At 34.9% G+C, this 26,224-nt stretch overlaps 1 long non-coding RNA gene across 2 annotated transcripts; it reads left to right on the top strand.

The window, feature by feature from the left end:
- The first annotated feature begins 2,420 nt into the window (after nt 1-2,420).
- On the top strand, nt 2,421-24,464 carry LOC148783527 (uncharacterized). Of its 2 annotated transcripts, none has more exons than XR_016050406.1 (2): nt 2,421-3,659; nt 13,901-14,156. It is a non-coding gene; the product is annotated as an uncharacterized LOC148783527 (long non-coding RNA). The 2 variants fall into 2 exon arrangements; XR_016050407.1 differs by lacking the exon at nt 13,901-14,156 and adding an exon at nt 22,987-24,464 and having other exon boundaries at nt 2,466-3,659.
- Nucleotides 24,465-26,224: the final 1,760 nt, after the last annotated feature.

Here is a 26,224-nt window from a genome sequence, read left to right as displayed (position 1 = left end):
GCTATGTGTCTTGAAATGAAGAATGTGTTACCCACCAAGATAAGGGGATAAAGTCCACACCCAAACTTCTTCAAATTTTGCAGGCCCGCCTTCAAGACCAGCTCCCAATTCCTCATATCTCTATTTAAAACCCACATTTTCAGCTCCAAATCATGGCTTATATTGAAAACACAAACCCTGTCACCCCAAATTTGGACTCTCAAATGGCACCGACAAATCAAGATTCGGTGTTCCAGTCTACTGCATGGATATGAAAGACCACCCGGTGGTGGGATCGAATCCCAGGTTTTTGTGTTTCGGTCGAAAGCCATTAAATTCGGACTGGAGCTTCATAAGCCATAGCAGGTGCTCCCAGTACATGCCATTGGTCCATGACGACCGAACTTCAGCCTCGGGTCTTCAACTATTTCCCAGCACCTGGTAAGTGAGGAGAACAGGCTCCATCGCGTATGACAACCATTTTTATGTGACCACTCTTGCATTAATATCTTGAAACGACAAGAGATGCATAACCGAGGCCGAAAACTCCGAGGTAAGAGTAATTTACAGCTGCAGGAACCACTGTGTACTTACAAGTTGTAGGATTGCTGACATATTATCCAGAGAATTTGTCATAGAAGCAGATTAAGCCATTGCACGCTGTCATGTCTCTCACTGAGACATCCTCAGGCTGATGCTTCCGAAGTTGGGGCCGAGTATCATTAGGGTAGAGAGAGAAAGATTGGGGCGGAGGAGGGAGGGAGAAGATTCTTTTACTTTTATTGTCGACAAAGAGAGTGAAAGTTAGAAAGATCGGCGAAGGGGAGAAAGAGTGAACAGTGGCAAAGGAAGGAGAGGAGAGGATGTCATTCCATGATTTGGAGATGACTTTGAAGTTGAGAATGGATTGAATAGGGAGTAGGCTGAGGATGTTGAGCATCAGGTCATCAGGGAGAGTGCAAGAGAGAGAACCCATCTCAGAGTTACCTCTCTCCCTTATCCAGCAAGCAGGAAAATCAAACTTTCTCTCTCGATCAATCTTCAACTTTTCCTCAGTGGCTGTGCAATGAAACCCACCAAAGGGCAAACAAAGTAAGATATTTTTCCCCCAAACTACACAATTACTAAGGAAAATAGGCCGATTTTCTTGACTATTGGGGATATGCATTTTGAGTCTTTTCAAAATGGTCATGCAGAATACAATTATCATGCATTTGTTCCCATTAAAAAAAAAATGATGTGCATCAAAAGAAGAAGTAAATCTACTACCAAAAATAACTATAAAATTCCCACCTTTCAATTGGATAGATTTCTTGCTGGAATCTCCATCAATCAAAAACTTCTTGCTCAAACCTTCATCAATCAAAAACTTATTTTGATGGTTTCTCATTTAACGAAAGTGGAAAAATAAAATCCAATACAAAAAGGAAAATTAGAGTACCATCCATTCCCCAATTCCAATTATCAATTCCCATAAAAATTCAACAGCATCTGCATGAAAACGACTGTTAAATTCTCAGTTTTCAATCTCACACATGACTTGCTCCAATTTTGATCCATCAAAAATTATCTCTCATAGATTTGGATCAATGCAAAACCGAATACAAACCAATATAGAAGAAATCAGATTAATAAAAATTCCAATTATTAATCCTAACATAATTCCCATAAAAATTCAATAGCATCTACTATGAGAATGACTGTAAAATTCTCAGTTTTCAATCTCATAGATGACTCGCTCCAATTTTGATCCATCAAAAATTATATGTGATAGATTTGGATCAATGGAAAACCGAATAAAAACTGATATAAAAGGAAAATCAGACTACTAAAAATCCTCCCATTCTAAAGATGAATTCCTAACTTTTTTTTTTTTTTTTTCTTATGTTATGAATTCCTCAAATAATTGCCATTAAAATTTAAGTATATAATTCAGAAACGCAGGGAGGACAAAAGAGCTTACAAATACACAAGTGCTCAAAGAAACAAAGCTCCAAACGATACACAGAGATTTTCCTCAATCTCTCTCTCTAACTTCTCAGTTTATTTATCAACTTTCTGAGAGGAACTCAAAAAATATATATGAAAAGAAATTTAAAAACCTAATTTAATGCCATTTTGGACCGGACACGTATACAAACCCGTAAATGACAAATCGGACTGCTTGAAATCTAGCCGCGGGTGATTGTAACCTTGTTGGCATTCATATAGGTACGTGACAGTAAAAAAAAATTTTAAAGCTAAAAAAAACTAGTAGGGAGTGTGGCTATCCACCCGATCAGACCCGGTACCTGTCAGGTACAGGTAGGCTCTTTTAGACCCGATGGGTCCGATCTTACTACAAAACGAAGACCCAAATACTATTGGGGTTTGAGCCTGTGTCAAGACAGACCCGACCAGCTGCAATACTACAAGTCCGAGGTTCTCGCGGCCCCAAATGTGGGAAATAGCAAATAAGAGAGAGAGAAAGGGAGTGGAGCTCAAATATAGCAGTTGGGTAGGTTTCATTGAAGAGCCACAACAGGTTAGAGAAGATTTGTAGAGAGAGAAAGAGGTTGAAGATTTCTAGAGAGAGAAAGAAAGAGTTTGATCTTCCTGCTTGCTTGCTTGGTGGACAGGGTGGGGAGATGGGTTCTCTCTGTTGCGCTCTCCCTGATGAACTGATGCTCAAGATCCTCACCCAACTCCCCGTTCAATCCATTCTCAACTTCAAAGTCATCTCCAAATCATGGAATGAAACCCTCTCCTCTCGTTCCTTCGCCACTGCTCACTCTCGCTCCTCTTCCCCAATCTCTCCAACCTTTCCTCTTTTCGTCCGCAATAGAAGAATCTGCTACATCCCTCTTCGGCCCTGATGTTTGTCTGTCGACCCCAATGATACTCAGCCCCAACTTCTGAACCATCTGCCTGATGATGCCTCAGTGGACGGCCTCGCAACCTGCAACGGCTTAATCTGCTTCTATGACGGAACCTCTCGATCGTATTACGTTGGCAATCCTGCAACTCCTTTAGTTTCAAGATATTGATATGTTGCTCACCTCGAAGGGACCTCTTTTGGCAATGGTGCCTGTTCTCCTCGCTTACCAGGTGCTGGGAAACAGTCGAAGACCCCATGCGTCCTTGTGGCGAGAGTCCAATCGCATGTACGGGAGCACCTGCTATGGCTTATTTCGCTCCGGTCCAAATTTAGGGGCTTTCGACCTAAACACAAAATCATGGGATTCAATCCCACCTCCAGAGGGTCTCTCGTATCCTTGCAGAGAACCGGGACGGCCCCGTATCCACAGTTGTGGATGCCTTTTGAGAACCCAAATGTGGGGTGACCGGGTTTGTGTTTTCCATATAAACCATGATTTAGAGCTGAAAATGTGGGTTTTAGATAGAGAGATGAGGAATTGGGAGCTGGTGGTGAAGGCGGACCTGCAAAATTTGAAGGATGAGCCTCACAATAGACTTGAGGCCCTTGTCTTGCTGAGCGACACATTCTTCATTTCAAGACACAGGGACAAGGCCAGATTCATCACTTCAATAAGACACACATGTCGTCCTTCAAGAAAAATCAACATAAGTGAGAAGTCAACAATTTACAATAATTGAAGGTCTTTCCTTGGGCCTTGCATTCGATCTTGTGCCCCATAAGACAGCCCTCTTATCCTGGGAAGCATAGAGGCTCAACTCTGGTAATTTTCGAGCATGGTTTGATGACATCCATTCTCTCTGTTTTCCTCTCTTTTGCTGAATTAAAGCCTTTAGTGTGAGTGGTCTTGGGATTTAGGCAATTCACAGTTTGTTTTATTGGATTTCATTAGTTGGGCTGGTTTGGGTTGTCTTTCAGCTTGTCTTCTTTCATTTCAAAGATGCAATTGCAGGATTATAACTGCTTTTATGCTATTGTTTCGATCAGTGTAAATCAGCTTGCTTACCTTTGGTTTTTAGTTATTTTAGTTAAATCAGCTTGCTCACCTTCCTAGCTATTTCAGTTACACAACCATGTTAAAAACATCACTCCAATTTGATTGCAAATCCAAATATATTTTGGGTAGCTAAGTTTGTTACAAATATTATTGGAATTAAGTACCGTTTTTGCAATTATCGGTGATTAATCTAAAGCCATGGAAATGTTGATCTGGATTTTTCTTCATTGCATTTGGCGCTTTTTATTTCTAATTGTTCACTGACAATGACTCTAAAATATCTATGGCTTAGTGAACCAAATATTTAAAGCAACTTGATTTGATATGTCACTACAAAGAAATGTGGAATTATCTTTGTTGAATATAGTTGCAGTCAAATAAATCTAGATATTGTTTCAAGAAATTATTCTTTGAAACATGGAAATAAATTTATTTAGGATGACTGTTGACTATGACTTGCATGTGGGCTGAAAATGCCTCGATGAACCATTTGTATGCCGGTAAGAATTTATTTTCTAAGAATAAGATTATGATTACTTAAGACTTCTCAGGGTTTATGCTTAGAATTCAACTTAGTAGAGTATTTATCCCACTCTGTACACCCCATCATTGGTTCAAGATGCCCTGGAAGATTTGCCTGCCAAGGATACCAGAGTGAGCTTCTTGTTTCATCTCTTGCATCTTCATGTTTAGAGATTACATTGTTGATTTTTGTGCATTTTGTAAGTCATGGCCACTATCTTGAATAAGACGTAACATATGAACAAGGAATACAAAATTGACATCCACAAGCTTGGATGCCTATCCATCTTGTTTGAGCTTGACAATTAGAATTATCAGAAGAGTAATAACTTGATGAAGCATTTGGTTGTATTGGTAACTGCCTACACAAAGTTTTACATAGACTCCACATAATAATCTTATTTCCTGTTCTAGTTCCATTTGTGGTTCTGTGCTCTCACCTCCTAACAGGAACATCAGTGATTCATGTTCATTTGGTAATCTACTAAACCTAGATATGCCTCACTTCTGCAATTAGTTTCTCATTTCGGTGCAACGTTAATCATCAAAAAGAAAAAGGACAAAAAGATACTCTAGTTGGGTATTTCACTTTCGTGTGACCAGCCATATATGTAGAAGGTATCTCTTTTTTGACACTCTCAATCTGTCCCTAGTAATATTTGTCCTTTATCTTAAGGATCTAGTCTATTTGCTCTAAGAAAGTAGCTTTAGCCCTTCCTAAAGGGCTCAAACTTCAGCTTCATTAGCTGTGACCACACCACGTGGTCTTGAGTAGGATAACAAAATATGACCCTTGTGGTCTCTTACTAATCTTTTTGTACCTGCAATACCGGGATTCCTTGACAACCTTCCATCAAAATTAAGTTTAAAACACTTTTCGAGTGTGGTGTCCATACAACCCATCTCCTTTGAATTTTATTGTCTAGCTCTGCCACCTCTTTGAAATTCAAGATAATTTTCCAAAGTGAAACGAATCTCGCAAACTAGCTAATATCAAATTTGGGTGTGCTTCCAGACTCAATCCACTAGGGGAACCTATGCCCTAACCTCCCAAAGTTCTACACATGGGTCAGTTGAAACACTGATAATATTTTAAAGAATGAAGACTTTTAGAGCTATGATTCCTTAAATCAACTTCGTTACTAGAGTATATATGGATTAAGGAACCACTATAAGTACAAATCCCATTCCCGATACCTCAATGAGCCTTTCTTTTCTGGCTTTTTCTCTTTTGTAGAAAATTTAACATTTTATAATATCCAAAAATATCATCCTAAGGAAACAGGGCCAATATACATTAAAAAAATTAGGCTTCCCAGGAGGGATCCCTGTACAAAATATCGTAGGGTTTAACAGAGAAGATGGCATTGCATTCGACCAGACTAAAGTAGTGACTGAGGCTGCAAAAAATTACTCATTCACTAGAGTATTAGCACTTTCTTTGTAAGTGAGTGAACATGTGAATTGCATTCATGCCAAACATGTCTCCAAAATATTGAGAAGCCTAGGCAGAGGTAGGGAATTTCTTCAAACATACACACTAGGTCTCAGGATTAGAGGGTGGAGGCAAAGACCCATCGAATTACATTGCTTGAGTCACCTTCAATGATGATGATAAAGGACCAACTACAGTTGCAGAGTCTAAGGCCTTCGAGCAGTGCATGGGCTTCAGCCGATTGGGAGTTGAAGTGTCTGATCGGAAAGCAGGGTATGACCTTCATGGTTCCTCAAAAGGCCGCTGATGTTGGCAGGTCTGGGGTTGCCAAGGGAGCACCCATCTAAATTCAATTTGATAGCACCAGGATTAGGGGGCTTCCAGCAAGAGGCTTGATGACCCTAGAGTGAGACAGGTGTAGGAGTGGTAGCCAATCTTGGTGGAAGGCCGAATTGTGAATTTCTTTGAAGATCTACTGGTTGGAGGCCCAAAAATTCACCAGTAATTTGATCTTGTCTAACAGAACAGCAGAGTGGAGTACTGGCTGAGGAAAATCTTGTGATTGATCTCATTCCACACTACCCATATAAGTGTAAAGATGGATGCCTTCCATAGAAGAATGGCTGGTTTGGACCAAGGGCAGGGATGGGGGGAGGAAAAAAGCCGAGGGATAGATTTGGGGGTAACCCATTGCCAATGGAATAAGCGAAGTATAAGACTCCAGAGGAGGGAGGCGACCGGATAATGAATGAATAAATGGTTGTTGGTTTCCTTGGCTTCAAAGTACATGGTACACCGGTTGGGTAAAAACTCTCTTTTGGGATTCTTCTTATTTTGGCATTCTTCTTCTTACTTTCAATGCAACCTATATTTTGGCATGGTTTGTATCTAAGAAAACCCCCAAAATATGCCTTCAAGGTTCGAATTGATAATACGTCGCATAACTCTGACCTTGAAGGTTTGAAGTTGGGGTTATGAGTTAAAAAAACTAATTCAGATTTTAAGGATCCAAAATTACACTACTAGGTATGATTTGAGACATTGAGATTTTCATGGTCTAATAAAAGGCAATTTGGGCACAAATTAGAAGATAAATATAGGCACTTGCTCTTGCAGAAGGACTTTATTTATTTGAAATTTCGAAAATGAATTTTAGAGAGAAAGTACCTAAATTTTTAAGAAAAACTATTTCAAAATTTTTAAGTACAATGGTCTTCCAAGAAATAACTTTTCATGGGCTCTCTACTTTCTTATAGAGACTTTCTCTCTCTAGGTTTTCTTCTCCGAGGTTCTTCTCTCTCATAGGCTAGGTTTTCTTCTCTCGCCCGGAGGCTTCTTTTCTTTTACAGAGGCTGTCTCTTGTTTTCTCTCTTCTTCTTCTCTCTAGGAGACTTCTTTTCTTTTACAGAGGCTTTCTCCTGTCTTTCTCTCTTCTTCTTCTCTCTAGGAGATTTCTTTTCTTTTACAGAGGCTTTCTCCTGTCTTTCTCTCTTCTTCTCTCTAGGAGAAGGGCATCTGCAATGAAGAGGCTCCCACAAAAGAGGCATACACAAACTCAAGAGAGAGCGTCATTCAAAACTCTCCCACAATTGTCCCTTTTGTATATGGGCCAAGGAACAACAACTATATTTAGAAGTGTCTTCCATAAACAACCATATTTAGACGTGTCTCCCATAACCTCCTTAAAGGTGGTCCATCTCTATCTCTTTTTAAGAGAGATATCTTCCCATAACAAAACCATTCGGCTGAGTCTAGAAAGGAACCGGTAGTTCCGTATAATAAAATGACGATTCTCTATGGTAAAACAATGATCCAGACCTCCGATTCACTGATCCGGACTGGTTTTTGGCCGGTTCACTATTTTTTCACGCAATGTTAGAAAAACCGGACAATCTAACCGGTAACCGCCCGGTTAGATCATAACCGGCCCCTGGCCAGTTCCGATTTCGGGCGGTTTTGGTGATCGGCCAGTATTTAAAAAATATATATATCAGAAAAATGTTTATAAAATCCCAAAAATAAGGAATTTGGTTTGTAAAATATTTTTTAATATTCTTTACATTATGGCAAAGATGAAATTTGTTTTGGTCATTAAGACTCACTTTTATATTTTCCCATCTTTTTCAAAAAAAATTAAAAATACCTCTAGGCACAAATCGGTTTCTTAAAATCCATTTTTTTCAATAATTTTCAACTTCATTTGAGTGTGTTTTGTTTTAATCATTCTTTATATGCTTTCCATATTTTAGTAGATCTTTTTTGTATCTTTTTAATTTTTTTCAAAACTCAACTCATATACACTACATATCCCATGTATACTCTGGACAACTACAATATCAAAACTCATAAGTTGACTGCTTATCTCTCAAAGTCTATTGGATGCACTCAAGTCCAAACCCAATTCCTAAAGAACAATAATTATAAAAAACTATGACACACTAAAAAGTGAAAACATATTGCCGAAGGCATGACTTGAGAACAAAACTTCTTCCCTAAAGTAGATTTAACCAGCACATCCTAACAAGTAGGTAGTTTCTAATTTCTGAAAATCTCTTAAGTGTTGCCATACTTTGTATTCTCACGGTGCACTGTTTTTTTAAGGTAAAACACTTGAATGTTGTTTTTTTTTTTTTTTTGGTATTTTAAGACTCTAGAATGTTACAATCATAATAATCAAGAGCCGACCAGTCACCAGAGTAAAAATTGAGTTTGGTCGGAACATGCCAAAGCAAATATGTTGGACCAATATTGAATGGTCACACGAGTCAATTTAGACTAGTTAAACTGGGTGAAAAAAGTTGGGTAATGTTTTTTAATATATTCCATATTTCTCAACTATTATTCCTATATTTTCTCTATTTTTATAAATCCTTGCTAAAGAGGTCAAAACAAATGTTTGACCTGTTTCAAATGGACGTTCCAGTCAACTTAGACTGGGGTGAAAAAAGTTGGGAAATTTTTTGTAGTATATTCCATGTTCTTATTTCCTATATTTTCTTTACTTTTGCAAGTCCTTGCTAATGAGTTCAACTTGGGGTTAGACTTGTTTCACTGGAGCAAACTGCTCCCTAGTTTGGTGGCATGTGGCATGTACAAGGAATCATAGAAACTCTCAGCTTCCCAGATTCTTCTACTCTTTTCTCTTGAATCAATACGTCGGTCCGAATCCAAAATCACCCACAATGCGGACAAGGTGAATCAAAATCAGTCCCCTAGCTGTCTAGTGTAAGGTTCATATTTTTCAGGCCCTGGTTACAACTGAGAGGCATACAACCATTTTCCTCAAAAAGTATGCATTCACCCGACGGGTTCATCTCCACCATGCAAAGGAAGGGATGATGGATTTCTATGTTGTATGCAATGCATTTGTTAATGGAAGAGTCTAATGTGGGTCCCCATGCATACGAGTCCGTTTAAGTTTATAATTATGTGAATTAGGATGTAAGACTAATCTTATATCCCGGAAGAATATGTAAGATTGCAATATATGTCTTTGTAGTGTAGTTGGTGATCTAATTCAAACTTGGGCATTATTTGTTAAAATAGTGAAAAAAATGAAGGGAGATGTTCAACTTTATATGATTATTCCATGTATTGAAGTGTGAAAGGGAATTATTTTGAACAGGTTGATGTGGTGTATATTAGAGCAGGCCCTAGACAAACTCAAGATTAGTGTGACTCATTAAAAGTTCAAAGGGAAATTTATAGATAAATCCTGCTTTGTATTTTCATATTTAAAAATAGTCATGTATATTTCATATTTTATAATCAGGTCCTATTTATTGAGAACACAAACTCTACATCCATACCCGCTTTTCTTTTTCTCCAAAGAAAACAAGGGCAAATAGGGAATTGTATGTTTCTTGCAAGAAGAGAGAGTTGTTGAATTGCTTAAAGTCGAATTCCCCAATGTAAATGGTGATGATTTCTTTGCATTGTTCGAATGGGGAATGCCCGATTCAAATAGAAATCCACATAAAAGTACTCTATATTATTTTTCCCCATTTTTGCAGTTCTTGACATAATTTTTGCTCCTTTCAGTTTTGATTTTGTAGTAGCCATATGCCATATGCCATATGCTTTTTTGGCATTTGAGTTTTGGTTTGATGGTTCTTGGTTGTTTCTTTTCGATTGTTGAATTTTATTTCTAAAATATCTTGGATCCTGGGGTTGTTCGTATAATTGGGATTTGTGATTCTTGTTGTTCAATTGATTTTTTTGGCTGGAGCTGAGGTCTTCCCTTAGCTGTTAATAGAAGATTAGAAAAGCCCATACAAATGAGGTCTTCCTCCGCTTTTCTTCTCCTTCTTTCCCCACCTTTTCTATGATGTTATTGTGACTGGGTTTCACTTTAATCATTTCAATTAGCCAGGACAATCTTCATAGCTTCCTGGGCTGCCAATCTTAAGTGTTTTCTTATAGCAGGAAGATTTTCCAACCTTTCTTCTTCTATTTTCTAATGTTGAACTCGAATAGTTTCTCTTCATCTTTTGATTGAGTACATGCCCTCTGTATCGTAGGGCATCACCGCAGTGATGGCGCCAATGGTGCCATGATGCCTCATCAATAAGCTGTTGTATCACAGCACTGTTAATGCAATGATAAGGTCATCACTGTCAGTGTGGCACTAACCGTGTGCTGATCCCTCGGGAGCACTTGTGACGATTCCATAGGAACCTGTGTGGACCATCACAGTTTTATTAAAACCATGATAGTCAATAACACCCATTTTAGAACTGTGATCGTCTATGAAATCTGTTGGGACCATCATGTCTCTATTAGAACTGTTGATGGTGTTTAGGACCGTAGGCATCAAGAGGCTATGATCCTGAGAGGCTTAGACCATCACAGTTTAGTTTTAATTGAACCATGAAGGGTACTTTTTGCAACAAAAAAAAAAAACAGCCCCCATGAATGGGTTTGGACATAGATTTCAAAGGAATTGAATATGTTTTAATTTTTTTGAAAAAATAAAAAATAATATTTGATAATTACCCATTTTATATTAAGTTTATCATTTTTTTATATCTTAGATCTATTTGAAATTTGGTATGTCCATATTTCTCACTATCATATAATTATAAAAGTATTAAAAAAATAATTTAAAATAAATATAGTTAACCGCACTACATTTAATAGTATAGGGGTAGTTTAGTAATTTTTTATTATAAATACATTTTTAAATATTTTTATATGTTGTGTAATGGTGAGAAGTATATGGACATATTATATTTGACCTTAATATGATGTGTAGAAAAAGATATAGAATTAAAACACCCTTTATGTTCTAAAAAAAGGAGAGTTACTTATAAAATATGAAATATATAGGACTAATCTTTAATGTAAAAAAAAAACACGATTTATTTATAAACTTTTCAAGTTCAAAATATAGCTTTGAGAATAATCATAGTTTTGTTATTTTTAGGGGTTGTTTTTCTTGTAAGTGGCGAGTCACACTAGTTATTTTTCTAACAAAGGAATGCTACTTCTTTTATTTTATTTTCTTTTGTTTTATGTGTGTATGTTTTATGGGATTGTATACAATGAGAGCATATACTTTTGATTCAAAGAGGTCACAATCACTTACAAACATTCATTGTGAAATTTGATAGCTTGGGTGTGTCATAAAGTTTGAGGTTTTTTTTTTTTTTTTTTGAAGTTTGAGCTTGATCAATAGATTAAATTAAATGCATCCATCTAATTTCTTTTTCAATTGTGCCCACTTTGTACCAAAGATAAATTGTCTCATTTTAAACTTTTCCATATTTTATCTATAATTCTATATTTAGGGATTTTGGTTTTACTCGGATCCTTGATTTTTTTGGTCCCGTATAACATCTGCAAGTTTAATTCTTATACCAAGTGATCCGCAAGGTTTTGGCTAATTTGCTTTTCTGACTGTGTGGTACTGACCTGTCTATAATATAGAAAAAGAAAAGGTTCTTGTGCTTTTTCAATGTCTTTGTAGTTGATTTTTCTTTTTTTTGTGAAATGCCGCCTTTTTATTTTGTGAAATGACAAGAAAATAAAAGGGCAACGTAGGAATAAAAGCGCGACGTGCTTGAGCTGGTTACTCTGGCGATTCCAAGTTGACTAAGCAATTTTTGAAGCTTTGATTTTTTGCAGTATTAAAACTATGTTTCTTTACTTGTAACACTCATATCCCCATTTTTCCCTAAAGCATCCCCAATTTGTGCATATTATTCAATTAGGGCCTTTTTTTTGTCAATTCCCATAAAATATACCATATAAAAAGTATAGAAAGAAGTTTTTAACATAAGGAGGGCACAATAGGGCCTTTTTTGTCAACACCCATAAAATATACAATGGAAAAAGTATACAAAGAGAGTTTTTTTTTAACATAAGAAGGGTACAAGTACTCGTCCTTCAGATATTTTAAATCGGGTGGTTATGAGTATGTCATTGACTGCTGTCAAAGTTTGAATAAATTTTTTTTCAAAATTTGTATTAATTTGACATCTAATGTGCAGAAGCAATTGTGTTCACATTGTATGCAAGGTAAATGATCTCATAATATGCAATCCTGTAATAATCTTAAAATTTCAAAAAAAAAAAAAACACGAGAAAATTGAAACTTTTAATAAGTAATGGTCCTTAGAGACCATCACTATCTTTAAAAGCTTTTTGGTTTTCTTTTACCACGTCCTTAGTTGACGTGGGCGTTAATTGTTTTTCGCATAATATTATGGTAACACCTCAGGTATGAGGTGGAGCCTAATAAAATAATATAATAATATGTTATAAGAATTTAAATTCGGAAAGGTGAAGACTCCCACCTTAAAAAAAACTTTTGAGATTTTTTTCTCTCTAGTCGAAACGCAGTGAGCTCCTCTCTCTAGCCGAATTTTTATCGGAAGCTTCCTCTCAAATGTTTTAGGTAAGTGATTTTATTATCTTGAAAAATAATTCGTTCTTTTTAAAAATGAAATGAAATAATTACTTCTGCTTATGATAATGAATTTTAGGCGCGATAAATTTTATGCGCAAGCGACCTCATTAATTTGAAAAATAATCTTTTTAATATAAATTGTGATATTTTATCTATGTTAAAAATTTTAAATGCTGTAAATTTTTAGAAATAAATTTATTTATTTTTCTTGTCTACTTATTTTTCTTGTCTATTTATTTATTTTTCTTGTCTATTTTAGAAATAAATTTATTTATTTTTAGAAATAAATTGTGAGATTTCTTTCTACTGTTTTTGAACATTTAGACATTGTAAAATTCATGTGCAAATGACTGTCTTATTATTTGAAAACTGATATTTTTGCAATTGATTATAGCATTGTCTGTGAAATATTTATTTTCGAATTTACATCCCATAAATTGTGATGATTCCGTATTCTTGAATTTCTATAAGAGTTTTTCTATACATATTAGATTGGCAATTATGCTAGAATGTCTTTACGAACTACTACCTTTTTTAATTTGAGCCCAAAATATTTGACTGGGTATTTTTGAAATGTTATTGAAAGTGGTTGTTATTAATGGTTTCAGTGAAATTCATATTAATGATTTCAGTGATATGTTGAGTACATAATATTGCTGCTTTCGAATATTTAAAGAGATTTAGAAATACTTTAAGTATGCAAGTGGACTCATCCGGTTTGCCGGTAAGGTATAAGTGGACCTATCTGAGATGCCAGTAGGGATTAAGTGGACTCATCCGATACGCCGGTGAGGTATAAGTGGACTTGCAAGGATTAAGTGGATCTATCTGGGACGCCGATAGGGATTAAGTGGACCCATCAGGACGTTGATGGGGTATATAAGTGACCTACTTGGGACGCCAGTAGGGTAATTTGTGAAATCCTCTAAATTATGAATTGCCGTTAAAATGTTATATGCATTTCAATTATTCAGATTATAGTTAATTATGCATTTTTTAAAATGAAACTGTTAATACATTTATGTTAATAGATCTCTTTTTGAAAATATTGATATCTTTCAATCATGATTATTTTTAGGATTATGATGATCACTTACTGAGTAGCCAAACTCATCAAATTATGGTAAACATTTTTTTCAGGATAACTACGGTTTCATTTTGAGTGTTCGTCAAGATCAACTTTGGAAGATATTGTAGTCGTGCTTAAACTTTTTTTTGTTTCTTTGTAAGAATTCGCCATTGTAAATTTGTCCTATCAAGAGATGTATATATGTTTTGACTGTCACATCTCAAGAATATCAGTATTGTAAATTCTTGGGACGTGACAATTTTATGGTATCAGAGCAATATGTTTAAGATTCTTAGGAAATTTAAAAGAAACGTACTTAAAATCGCATTTATTGTGTGTACAGACTGGGACGTAGTCAAGATCTAGAATAGCTGAAGCTAATATGGAAGGAATTCTCAAAGCCTTGGAAAATATGGTGGCACTAATGTAACATCAGATGAAAAACAACAATCCACCCAAGTTGTTAGTTACGGGAAATGGTAGAAGTAATATCGAACAATTTAAGAAATTGAACCCACCTTCTTTTAAGGGTGTTGTAAACCCACTGAAAAATTAGAGAAAATATTCGAGGTAATGGAATGTCTTGATGATAGGAAGGTGGCCTTGACAGTTTTTATGTTAGAAGGTGAAGCACAACATTGGTGGCGAACGGCAAAAGGAGTATTGGTCAAAGGAAATAAACCCTTGACGTGGGAAGTATTTATAGAGGAATTTAATGAAAAGTATTTCCCAAATTTTATTCAAGACCAAAAAGAAATGGAATTTCTGGAATTAATCCGAGGGAACCGGACAGTAGCACAGTACGAGGCCAAGTTTACTGAATTGGCCAGGTTTGCACCACATATGATTAACAATGAGGAAAAAAAAGGTAAAGAAATTTGAAAGGGGTCTCAGGCCAGCTACTAGAAGCAGAATATCAGTCTTAAAATTGAGAACTTATGCTGAAATAGTGGATCGAGTCCAAATTGTCGAAAAAGACTTTTAAGATTACCAAAAGACGAAAAATCAGAAAAGTCAAGTTGGACTCACACCATCTAATCGACAATAGTTTGAAAGGGCAAACAAGAAGCCACGGCTCTTGCCACTTCAAAGCCCAATAGAATCATGTAAAAAATGTGGGAAAAACCATGGATCGAGCCCTTGTTATTGGAATACCGGAGCCTGTTTTAAATATGGAAAATTGGGACACCAGATTAGAGAATGTCATAGCTTATAGATGCAACAGCTTCTAACGCAAGGAGAGATAGCTCAAAAGCCTCAGATGAAAGGAAGAGTATTTGCTATCACCCAACAAGACGCTCAAGCCTAAAAATCAATGATCCAAGGTACTATTATTATCTTCCAAAAAGTAGCTTGTGTTTTGATTCATCCTAGATCTACTCGTTCATTTGTGTCCCCACAATTTGCATGCCACTTAAAGATAGAACCAAAACAATTAGAATACATTCCAGAGGTAGCCACACCGATGGGAAATTCAAGTGACACCAATATAATTTACAAATCGTATGTAATGAAGATAGAAGAAAAGGAATTGTTGGTTGATTTAATACTCCTAGAAATTCAAGATTTTGATGTAATCTTAGGTATAGATTGGCTTTCTGCATACCATACAAGTATTGATTGTTGTAAGAAAATAGTTACTTTTAGTATTCCAAATCAACCAGTATTTTACTTTAATGGTACCAAAGAAGACTCCTCATCATATTTAATCTCATGTATTCGAGCTAATCACCTCCTTCAAAAAGGGTGTCAAGGCTTTCATGCCTATATCAAAGAAGATAGAAAGGAAGAGATAAATTTGGATACCACTCCGGTTATCCAAGAATTTCTCGCCGTTTTTCCTGAAGAATTGCCAGAATTACCGTCTGGCAGGGAAATTGAATTCTCTAGTGAATTATTGCTAGGGGTAGCCCCAATTTCTAAGGCACCTTACAGAATGGTACCTACAGAACTTAAGGAACTTAAACAACAATTGGAAGAATTATTAGATAAAGGTTTTATCAGGCCCAGTGTTTCACCTTGGGGTGCTCCGGTATTGTTTGTTAAAAGAAATATGGGACCATGAGATTGTGTATCAATTATAAACAGTTGAACCAAGTGACAGTGAAAAATAAGTATCAATTACCTATAATTGATGATTTATTTGATCAATTACAAGGATCACAAATGTTTTCAAAAATTGATCTTGGATTTAGATACCATCAGCTTAAGATTAAAAGTGAAGCTGTTCCCAAGACAGCTTTCAGAACAAGGTATGACCATTATGAACTTTTAGTCATGCCTTTTGGATTAACCAATGCACCAGCTGCATTATGGATTTGATGAATCGGGTCTTTAAGCCCTTTTTGGATAAATTTATTATGGTATTCATCGATGATATTTTAATTTATTCCAAGAATCAGAAGGAACATGAACAACATGTAAGAATGGTATTGCAAATATTAAGAGAAAAGAAATTGTATGCCAAACTTAGTAAATGTGAATTTTAGCTTGAACAAGTGACATTTTTAAGACATGTCATATCAAAAGAAAGTCTATCAGTTGATCATTCAAAGGTTGAAGCCGTTGTTAATTGGAAACAACCAAGTAATGTGACTGAATTTTGAAGCTTTTTGGGATTGGCAGGATATTACAGAAACTTTGTAGAAGGATTTTCTCGAATCGCAACCCCATTGACTCGATTGACACAGAAAAATGTCAAATTTGAGTTGACAAGTGAATGTGATGAGAGTTTTCAAGAACTAAAAGTTCGATTAACTTCAGCACTTATTTTAACTATTCCTGAGGGGAGTGGGGGATTTGTGATTTATAGTGATGCTTCACATAAAGGCTTGGGATGTGTATTAATGCAATATGGGAAACTAGTGGCATATGCCTCCAGACAGTTGAAAGAATGTGAGAAAAAATATCCAATTCATGATTTGGAACGGGCTGCAATAGTATTTGCTTTGAAAATGTGGAGGCATTATCTATATGGTGAGTAATTCGAAATATACACGGATCATAAGAGCTTGAAATACCTCTTCTCTCAAAAGGATTTAAATATACAGTAGATAAGATGGATGGATTTCTTAAAATATTATGATTGTACAATCCATTATCATTCAGGAAAAGCTAACGTTATGAACGACGCTCTAAGTAGAAAATCTACTGGAGTCATAGCTCATCTAATGATCCAAGAAATGAGATTGTTAGAGGAAGTAGATTGGCATCCGGCTCCGTCCATTAATGGTGTGGTAAATATGATTGCCAACATTAAGGTAGAACCCCAATTAATCGAACAGATTCGATCGGCACAAAAGAAAGACCCTCTGCTTATAACAATTGTAAAAAAGGTGAAGCTGAAAAAAAGAGACGAATTCTCTATATGTAGTGAGGATTTACTAAGATTCAAAGGTCGGATTTGTGTCCCGAATGATGAGAGTGTGAAGAAAGCTATATTGGAAAAAGCACATCATTCTCGTTATACAATACATCCCGGAAGTATTAAAATGTATTAGGACCTGAAGAAAACCTTTTGGTGGAATAATATGAAAAAAGAGGTAGCACTATTTGTGTCTAAGTGTCTAACATGCCCGCTGGGTTGTTGCAGCCTTTACCCGTGCTAGAGTGGAAGTGGGAGCACATCTCTATGGATTTTATCTCTGACTTGCCTAGAACAAATTCAAGACGTGATAGACCGGCTGACCAAAGCTACCCACTTTCTGCCGATTTACAGGACGCATACTTTGGATCGACTGGCCCAGTTGTACATTAAGGATATAGTGCGATTGCATGGAGTTCCGATCAGCATTGTATCGAACAGGGATACTCGGTTTACTTCTAAATTTTGGGCTAGGCTACAGTCAGTCATGGGGACGAGACTCACCTTTAACACTGCTTTTCACCCCCAAACTGATGGAAAATCGGCGAGGACCATCCAAACTTTGGAAGATATGCTGAGGGCTTGTGTCATTGACTTTACAGGAAGCTGTGATGACCATTTACCCCTGATTGAGTTTGCTTATAATAATAGCTTCCAAGCCAGTATCCAGATGGCACCATATGAAGCCCTGTACGGAAGGAAATGCAGGTCACCCATCTGTTGGTACGAGGTTGGTGAAAAAAAGCTTTTGGGGCCAGAAATTGTCCAGGTAACCACAGATAAGATAGCATTAATTCGAGAAAGGCTCAGGACAGCTCAGAGTCGGCAAAAGAGTTATGCCGATAATCGAAGGAGATATCTTGAATTTGAGGAAGGTGATCGAGTTTTCCTAAATATCTCACCAATAAAAGGCATTATGAGATTTGACAAGAAAGGAAAGCTGAGCCCACGTTACATCGGACCATTTGAAATCCTGAAAAGAATCGGAGGTGTCGCTTATAGACTTGTCTTACCACCCGAATTGGCAAACGTCCATAATGTCTTCCATGTATCATCACTATGAAAATATCAGCCCGACCCATCCCATATCTTGAAATATGAACCTCTACCGATCAGAAAGGACCTATCCTTCATTGAGCAGCCAATTTTGATACTGGATGGAAGGGTACAAGTGTTGCGCAACAAGGAGATTCCTTTGGTCCGTATATTATGGCAGTATCATTCAAGAGAGGAGTCGACTTGGGAACGGGAAGACGATATCTGAAAAAAATATCATTATCTTTTTCAGTAATCAGGTACACAAATTTAGAGGACTAAATTTCTTCAAGGGGGAAGAATGTAATAATCCTAAAATTTCAAAAAAAAAAAAAAGCGAAAAAAAACTTTTATTAAGTGATGGTCCACATGAGCATGATGGTCCTTAAGGACCATCACTATCTTCAAGAGCATTTGGTTTAAGCTTTTTCCTTTCTTTTACCACGCCCTTAGTTGACGTGGGCCTTAATCGTTTCTCGCATAATATTATGGTAACACCTCAAATATGAGGTGGACCCTAATAAAATAATATAATAATATGTTATAAGAATTTAAATTCGGAAAGGTGAGGACTTCTACCTTAGAAAAATCTTTTGAGATCTTTCTCTCTCTAGTCGAAACGCAGTGAGCTCTTCTCTCTAGCTGAATTTTTATCGGAAGCTTCCTCTTGAATATTCTAGGTTAGTGACTTTATTATCTTGAAAAATAATCCGTTCTTTTTAAAAATGAAATGAAATAATTACTTCTGCTTATTATCATGAATTTTAGGCGTGATAAATTTTTTGCGCAAGCGACCTCATTAATTTGAAAAATAATCTTTTTAATAAAATTGTGATATTTTATCTATGTTAGAAATTTTAAATACTGTAAATTTTTAGAAATAAATTTATTTATTTTTCTTATCTATTGTTAAAAAAATTTAGATATTATAAAATTATTAGAAATAAATGTGATATTTCTGCTGTTAGTAAAATTGTGAGATTTCTTTCTACTATTTTTTAATATTAGACATTGTAAAATTCATGTGCAAATGACAGTCTTATTATTTGAAAACTGATATTTTTGCAATTGATTATAGCATTGTCTATGAAATATTTATTTGCGAATTGACATCCCATAAATTGTGATGATTTCGTATTCTTGAATTTTTATAAGAGTTTTTCTATACATATTAGATTGGCAATTACGCTAGAATGTCTTTACGAACTGCTACCTTTCTAAATTTGAGCCCAAAATATTTCACTGGGCATGTTTGAAATGTTATTGAAAGTGACTGTTATTAATGGTTTCAGTGAAATTCATATTAATGATTTCAGTGATATGTTGAGTACATGATATTGCTGCTTTCGAATGTTTAAAGAGATTTAGAAATACTTTAAGTATACAAATGGACTCATCCGGTTCGCCGGTGAGGTAAAAGTGGACCTATTTGGGACGTCGGTAGGGATTAAGTGGACTCATCCAGTACGCTGGTGAGGTATAAGTGGACCTGCAAGGATTAAGTGGACCTATCTGGGACGCCGATAGGGATTAAGTGGACCCAGCAGAACGCTGATGGGGTATATAGGTAACCTACTTAGGACTCCAGTAGGGTAATTTGTGAAATCCTTTGAATTATGCACTGCCGTTAAAATGTTATATGCATTTCAATTATTCGGATTATAGTTAATTATGCTTTTTTTAAAGTGAAACTGTTAATGCATTTATGTTAATAGATCACTTTTTGAAAATATTGATATCTTTCAATCATGATTATTTTTAGGATTATGATGATCACTTGTTGAGTAGCCAAACTCATCAAATTATGGTAAACATTTTTTTCAGGATAACTGCGGTTTCATTTTGAATGTTCGTTAGGATTAACTTTAGAAGATACTGTAGTCGTGCTTAAACTTTCTTTTGTTACTTTGTAAGAATTCGCCACTGTAAATTTGTCCTCTCAAGAGATGTATATATGTTTTGACTGTCACATCTCAAGAATATCAGTAAATTCTTGGGGCGTGACAAATCCCATCTACAATCGGGCAAGAATCAACTTATTTAATAGAATGAGTTTGGTGGTTCAACCAGCAGTCCAAAGATTAATTTTTACCTTTAAATTTTAAGGAAATTTAAGCTTTGCAATAAATTTTTGAAAATTTTTATCATGGTAAAAATATTAAAAATAATTGAAAATCTTTTAGGTAATTCTGAAGAATTTTAATTTGGAAAATGTTTTAATAGGGCTGCTGCCCTATCAAAATAAATAAAGCCTCATCTTAAAACTCACCAAATATTGCCATTTCAAATCCATAATCTCAACCTTGATCATTATAGTTGTAAATAAAATAAAATAAAAAATATTTTAATATCAAGAAATAGTGTACATTGTATTACATTATCTAGACCATCCACTTTGCCATAAAAATAAGTGTTCACAGATATGCAAGATTTGTACCAATTTATTAGCTTAAAATTTACAGTCAGTGTTTGAAATTTGATTTTACAGCCATAATGGAGATTCTAAAACCCAAAGTGCTTTCCGGACGAATATTTGAAGTGAGGCTTTACATTGTTTTCATAAAACCTAGGCCTTATAGAAAGTGTATCCTTTTAATTTTAAGCATTAATTTTCAAGAAAGTTAAGTTATTACTATTATTTTTTCATACAATTTTATCATGGTAAAAATATTGAAAATCGATGAAAATTTAGGAAATTTTTATGAAATTTGATTTTAACCATTAAATTTCCAAGAAAATTAATTTTTATCTTTATAGTTTAAAGAAAATTACATAAAATGTAATTTGAATAGTTATTCTTTATCAATTCTTTGTTTAAAGTTAATTTTAGGTAATAATAAAAGGGTGCGATCTCTATAAGTTTGCAACCTTAAACAATCCAATTAAGGTGCACCTCCAAATTTTATCATAATATGTACTTTTGGTGTAAAAATTTTTTAGGATTATTTGAAATTCTATTTTTACATCTAATTATAAAATTTTAAACTTAAAAAATGGTTAAAATCAAGTAGATCTATAAACATATAAAAATCTTGAAAATTGATGGTCTAAATAATGTGTTGCAAGATGCATTATTTCTGAGACTCCAAATTTTTTTTTATATAATCATACATCTTGATGACGAGATGATCAATTAGAGGGCTTTTCAACATTAAAACACCTAATGGATTTTTTAGGTCCCTCATTAATTCAACATTTTAAGGTTACAATCTTATATAAACTTTTTTTTCATAATAAACTATTAAAAATATCAATATTTTACAATATTTAAATTTTTTTAAAAAAGTTCGAGAATGAGCCTATAAGACCCTCTCCCATATGTGTAGGACTTTAAAGGATCACCGTTAAAGTTGGCACGCCTAGAAAAATTATTATATAAGTGTGAGATTTGACCTTTTTTATAAATCCGTGTCAAATTTAATGATGGTCATTTGGAGTTCTACACACATAAGTAGACAAGGGTCTTGTAAAATCGCTTCTCGAGCCGACGACCCGCATCCGAGTTTCATTCCCGAGTCGGGCAATCCTACGTTGGGAACGAGAGCTACGCTTTAGGAGAGAGCATGTGAAATAAGTTCGTTCCAATCCTTAATGGATAGACTTTCCACGTAGGAGAGGAAGAGAGAGTCCAAATAAGAGAGGGAAAAAGTGAAATAAATAAAGGGTGCAGTTGGCGTGCATCCGTAGCTGTAGAGGTAAGATCCACTTTTCAAACTTTATCATGTATATAATTTAAACTTTATCATGTATATAATTTAATGTAAAATGTTTTTAGGATTATCTCATACTTTATTTTTATATCTAATTATAAAATTTTAAATTTGAAAATTAGATATAAATCAAAGTAGATCTACAAATATATGAAAATCTTGAAAATGGATAGTGTAGATAATATGTTGTAAAATGCATTATTTCTGAAACTTAAAATCTTTTTATTTTTCATGATCATACATCTCAATATCGAAATGATCAATCAAAAGGTTTCTCAACATTAAAATTACTTTTTCATACAGATTTTTTAGATGCATTTGTAGTTTTACATTATAAGGTTGCATCTTTATATAAACTTTTTTCATAAATAAAAACGCTCATTTTTATTCTCTCTTAGGAGAGTGGCACGGCAAATAAGACAGTACGTGGGGTTCAAATATAGAAAATGGGTGGATTTCATAGCCATAACCGCTATGAAAGATTGATAGAGAGAGAAAGAGTTTGATCTTTGATACTAAGAGAAATAAAATCAGAATAATGATAATAATAATTGAAAAATATGCTTTTTTTCAATATCTACAAAAAAAATTAAAAAAATTCCCTAAAAATCCAAAACAATTACATTCACCTCCATTTATAATGAAAGGAAATGTCTGTTAAATAGACTAAATAGGCTAAAAAAGAAAACACTTTTCTATTTAATTTTATTATTTTCAACCTATTTTCTCTCTCTCCTGTCTCGTAATCTCACTTACCAAAAAAAGATTTGTTTAATCTTAATTATCAAAAAAGATTTGCTTCGTAACCAGCGTTTTATCCAAATGGTATAACAAATAAATCCAACTGCCCCTAATTATTCGTGGGCACCTTCTACTTGAGTTAAAAGATAAACTCAAAAAAAATAAAAAATAATAATAATAATAATTATTATTATTATTATTATTATTATTATTATAATTATTATTATTATAATTATTATTATTATTATTATTATAATTATTATTATTACCTTTTGGTGATCTTCCTGCTTGCGTGATTGCTGGACAGGCAGGAGAGATAGGTTCTATGTGTAGCGCTCTCCTGATGACCTGATGCTCAACATCCTTACCCAACTCCCCGTTCAATCCATTCTCAACTTCAAAGCAATCTCCAAATCATGGAATGCAACCCTTTCCTCTCCTTCCTTCGCTACTGCTCACTCTCTCTCGTCTTCCCCAATCTCTCAAACCTTACCTCTTTTTGTCTCTGATAGAAGAATCTGCTACATCCCTCCTCTGCCCCGATATTTGTCAGTCTACCCCAATGATACTCAGCCCCAACTTCTGAAGCATCTGCCTGATGATGCCTCAGTGAACAGCCTCGCAACCTGCAACGGCTTAATCTGCTTCAATGATAGAAACTCTCAATTGTGTTACGTCGGCAATCCTGCAACTTTTAAGTACAGGGTGATTCTGGGACCTGTAGATTGCGCTTAGGAAGGAGCTGTTGTTGGCCTCGGCTATGATCCCATCTCCTGTAGTTTCCATCTCCTGTCGTTTCAAGATATTGACACAGTGCTCACGTAAAAGTGCTCCTTGGAGATGGAGATAGTCCTGTTCTCCTCGTTTACCAGATGCTGGGAAACAGTTGAAGACCCAATGCCTGAGTTCAGTCCTTGTGGTACGAGAATGGTCCCGACACGAATGGTATGTACCGGGAGCACCTGCTATGGCGTATGTCTCTCCATTCCAAATTTAGCGATTTTCGACCTAAACTTAAAATCATGGGATTCAATCCCACCTCCGGAAGGTCTCTCATATCCTTGTGGAAAACTGGGAATCCGGCTCTACAGTTGCGGATGCCTTTTGCAAACCCAATTGTGGGGTGACCGGGTTTGTGTTTTCAATATAAACCATGATTTAGAGTTCAAAATGTGGGTTTTAAATAGAGAGATGAGGAATTGGGAGCTGGTGGTGAAGGCGGGCCTGCAAAATTTGAAGGATGAGCCTGGCAATACACTTGAGGCCCTTCTTTTGGTGGGGGATACATTATTCATTTCAAGACAGTGACGGATTATTCATTTCAAGAAGACACAGAGATCATCATTCAACAAAATTCAACATAGCATATAATGTGAGAAGTCACCAATTTACAATAATTGAAGATCTTTCCTTGGACTATGTATTCGATTTTGTGCCCTATAAGACAACCCTCTTTTCCTGGGACGCATAGAAGCTCAACTCTCATGGTCTGATATTTTGGGAAAGTACGAGCATGTTTGATGACATCCATTCTTTCTCTGTTTTCCTTTATTTTTGCTGAGTTTAAACTTTTAGTGTGAGTGGTCTTGGGATTTTGGCAATTCGCAGTTTCTTTTTTTATCGGATTTCATTAGCTGGGATGGTTTCGGTTCTTTCGGCTCATCTTCTTTTATTTGAAAGATGCAATTACAGTCTTGTAACGGTTTTTATGTTATTGTTTCGATCAGTGTAAATGCTTACCTTTGCTATTTTAGTTATGTTATTGGTTACAAATATTATTTGATCTGAGTACTGTTTTTGCAATAATCGGTGATTAAACTAATGCCATGGAAATGTTGATCTGGATTTTTTTTCATAATTTAACTGCTATGGGCCAGCTGTTTACTGCTTTAACCTCTCTTTGATGGATTATTTTTTATGAAGTGGCGCAGTAATCTCTAATGTGTATTGCAATGGTATGTATTGATTTTTGTGTGGCCAAAATGGCCCCCTAGCCTTTTTATTTTTATCTGAGAAATTGTGCATATCAGTATGGTTTATATATATGAAAAATATTATTGTGCTCCTTGGGAAGAAAATTTTTTTTAGGCACTTGCTCTAGCTGAAGGACTTTATTTATTTTAAATTTTGAAAAATATATTTGTTACAATGAATAAATAATTAAAAAAATATTTTTTTAAGGAAAAAGTTTATATAAGGTTGCATCCTTAAAATATAGAAATACAGATGCAACTCAAAAATCCATCGGAGAAGAATGTTTTAATGTTGAAAACCCATCTAGTTGATCATCTCAACATAGAGATATATGAATATGAAAATAAAAAAGATTTTGAGTCCCGGAAATAGTGCATCTTACAGATTTTCATATATTTGTAGATCTACTTGATTTTAACTATTTTTGGAGCTTATAACTTTATAATTAGATATGAAAATAGATTTTCAGATAATCCTAATAATTTCTAGCACCAAAATTACGTGTTATGATAAAAATTGGAGGTGCACCTTTGTAACAATCCTAAAATTTCAAAAAAAAAAAAAAAAGGGAGAAAAGATGCTTTTAAATAGGTGATGGTCTGTTTGAGTATGATGGTCCTTGGGGACCATCACTATTTTCAAAAGTTTTTACTTTGGTTTAAACTTTTGCTTTTGCCTGCTGCTACTTACTGCTTACCACGTCCTTTAGTGGACGTGGTTTTCGTATGTTAAAAGCAGACTCTTAACGCGACACCTCAGGTATGAGGTAGAGCGTAATAAAATAATATAATAATACGTTATAAGAATTTAAATAGGGGAGGTGAGCACTCCCACCCTAAAAATTTTGAGATCTCTCTCTCTCTGGTCGAAACACAGTGAACTCCTCTCTCGAACCGAATTTTTATCGGAAGCTCCCTCTCAAATATTTGTGAGTAAGTGACATCGTCTTCCTAAAAAATAGTCTGTTTTTAATAAATAGTGATATTTCCGTCCAGGATCTTTATTTTATAAGTTTTGTGTGTAATTGACCCCATTGTCTCGAAAAACAATCCATTCTTTTTAAAAATGAAATGAAATAATTATTTCTGCTTATTATCATGAATTTAGGCGCGATAAATTTTATGCGCACGTGACCTCATTATCTTGAAAAATAATCTTTCTAATAAAAATTGTGATATTTTATCTATGTTAAAAATTTTGAATGCTGTAAATTAGAAAAATAAATTTATTTATTTTTCTTGTTTATTGTTAGAAATAAATGTGATATTTCTGCTTTTAGTAAAATTGTGATATTTCTTTCTACTGTTCTGAATATTTAGACATTGTAAACTTCATGTGCAAATGACTGCCTTATTATTTAAAAAAATGGACATTTTTGCAATTGATTATAGTATTGTTGTGAAATGCTTATTTGTGGATTGATATCCCATAAATTGTGATAATTCCGTATTCTTGAATTTTTATAAGAATTTTTCTATACATATTAAATTGGCAATTATGCTAGAATGCCTTTACAAACTACTACCTTTCTAAATTTGAGCCTAAAATATTTGATTGGTTATTTTTGAAAT

Source organism: Amborella trichopoda, chromosome 1 (assembly GCF_054954075.1).
Source record: "Amborella trichopoda isolate Santa Cruz 75 chromosome 1, AtrichopodaSantaCruz75HAP2 v2.0, whole genome shotgun sequence".
Lineage (NCBI taxonomy): Eukaryota > Viridiplantae > Streptophyta > Magnoliopsida > Amborellales > Amborellaceae > Amborella > Amborella trichopoda.
The sequence above is the reverse complement of the archived record's forward strand: the minus strand, read 5'-3'. Positions and strand labels throughout refer to the sequence as shown.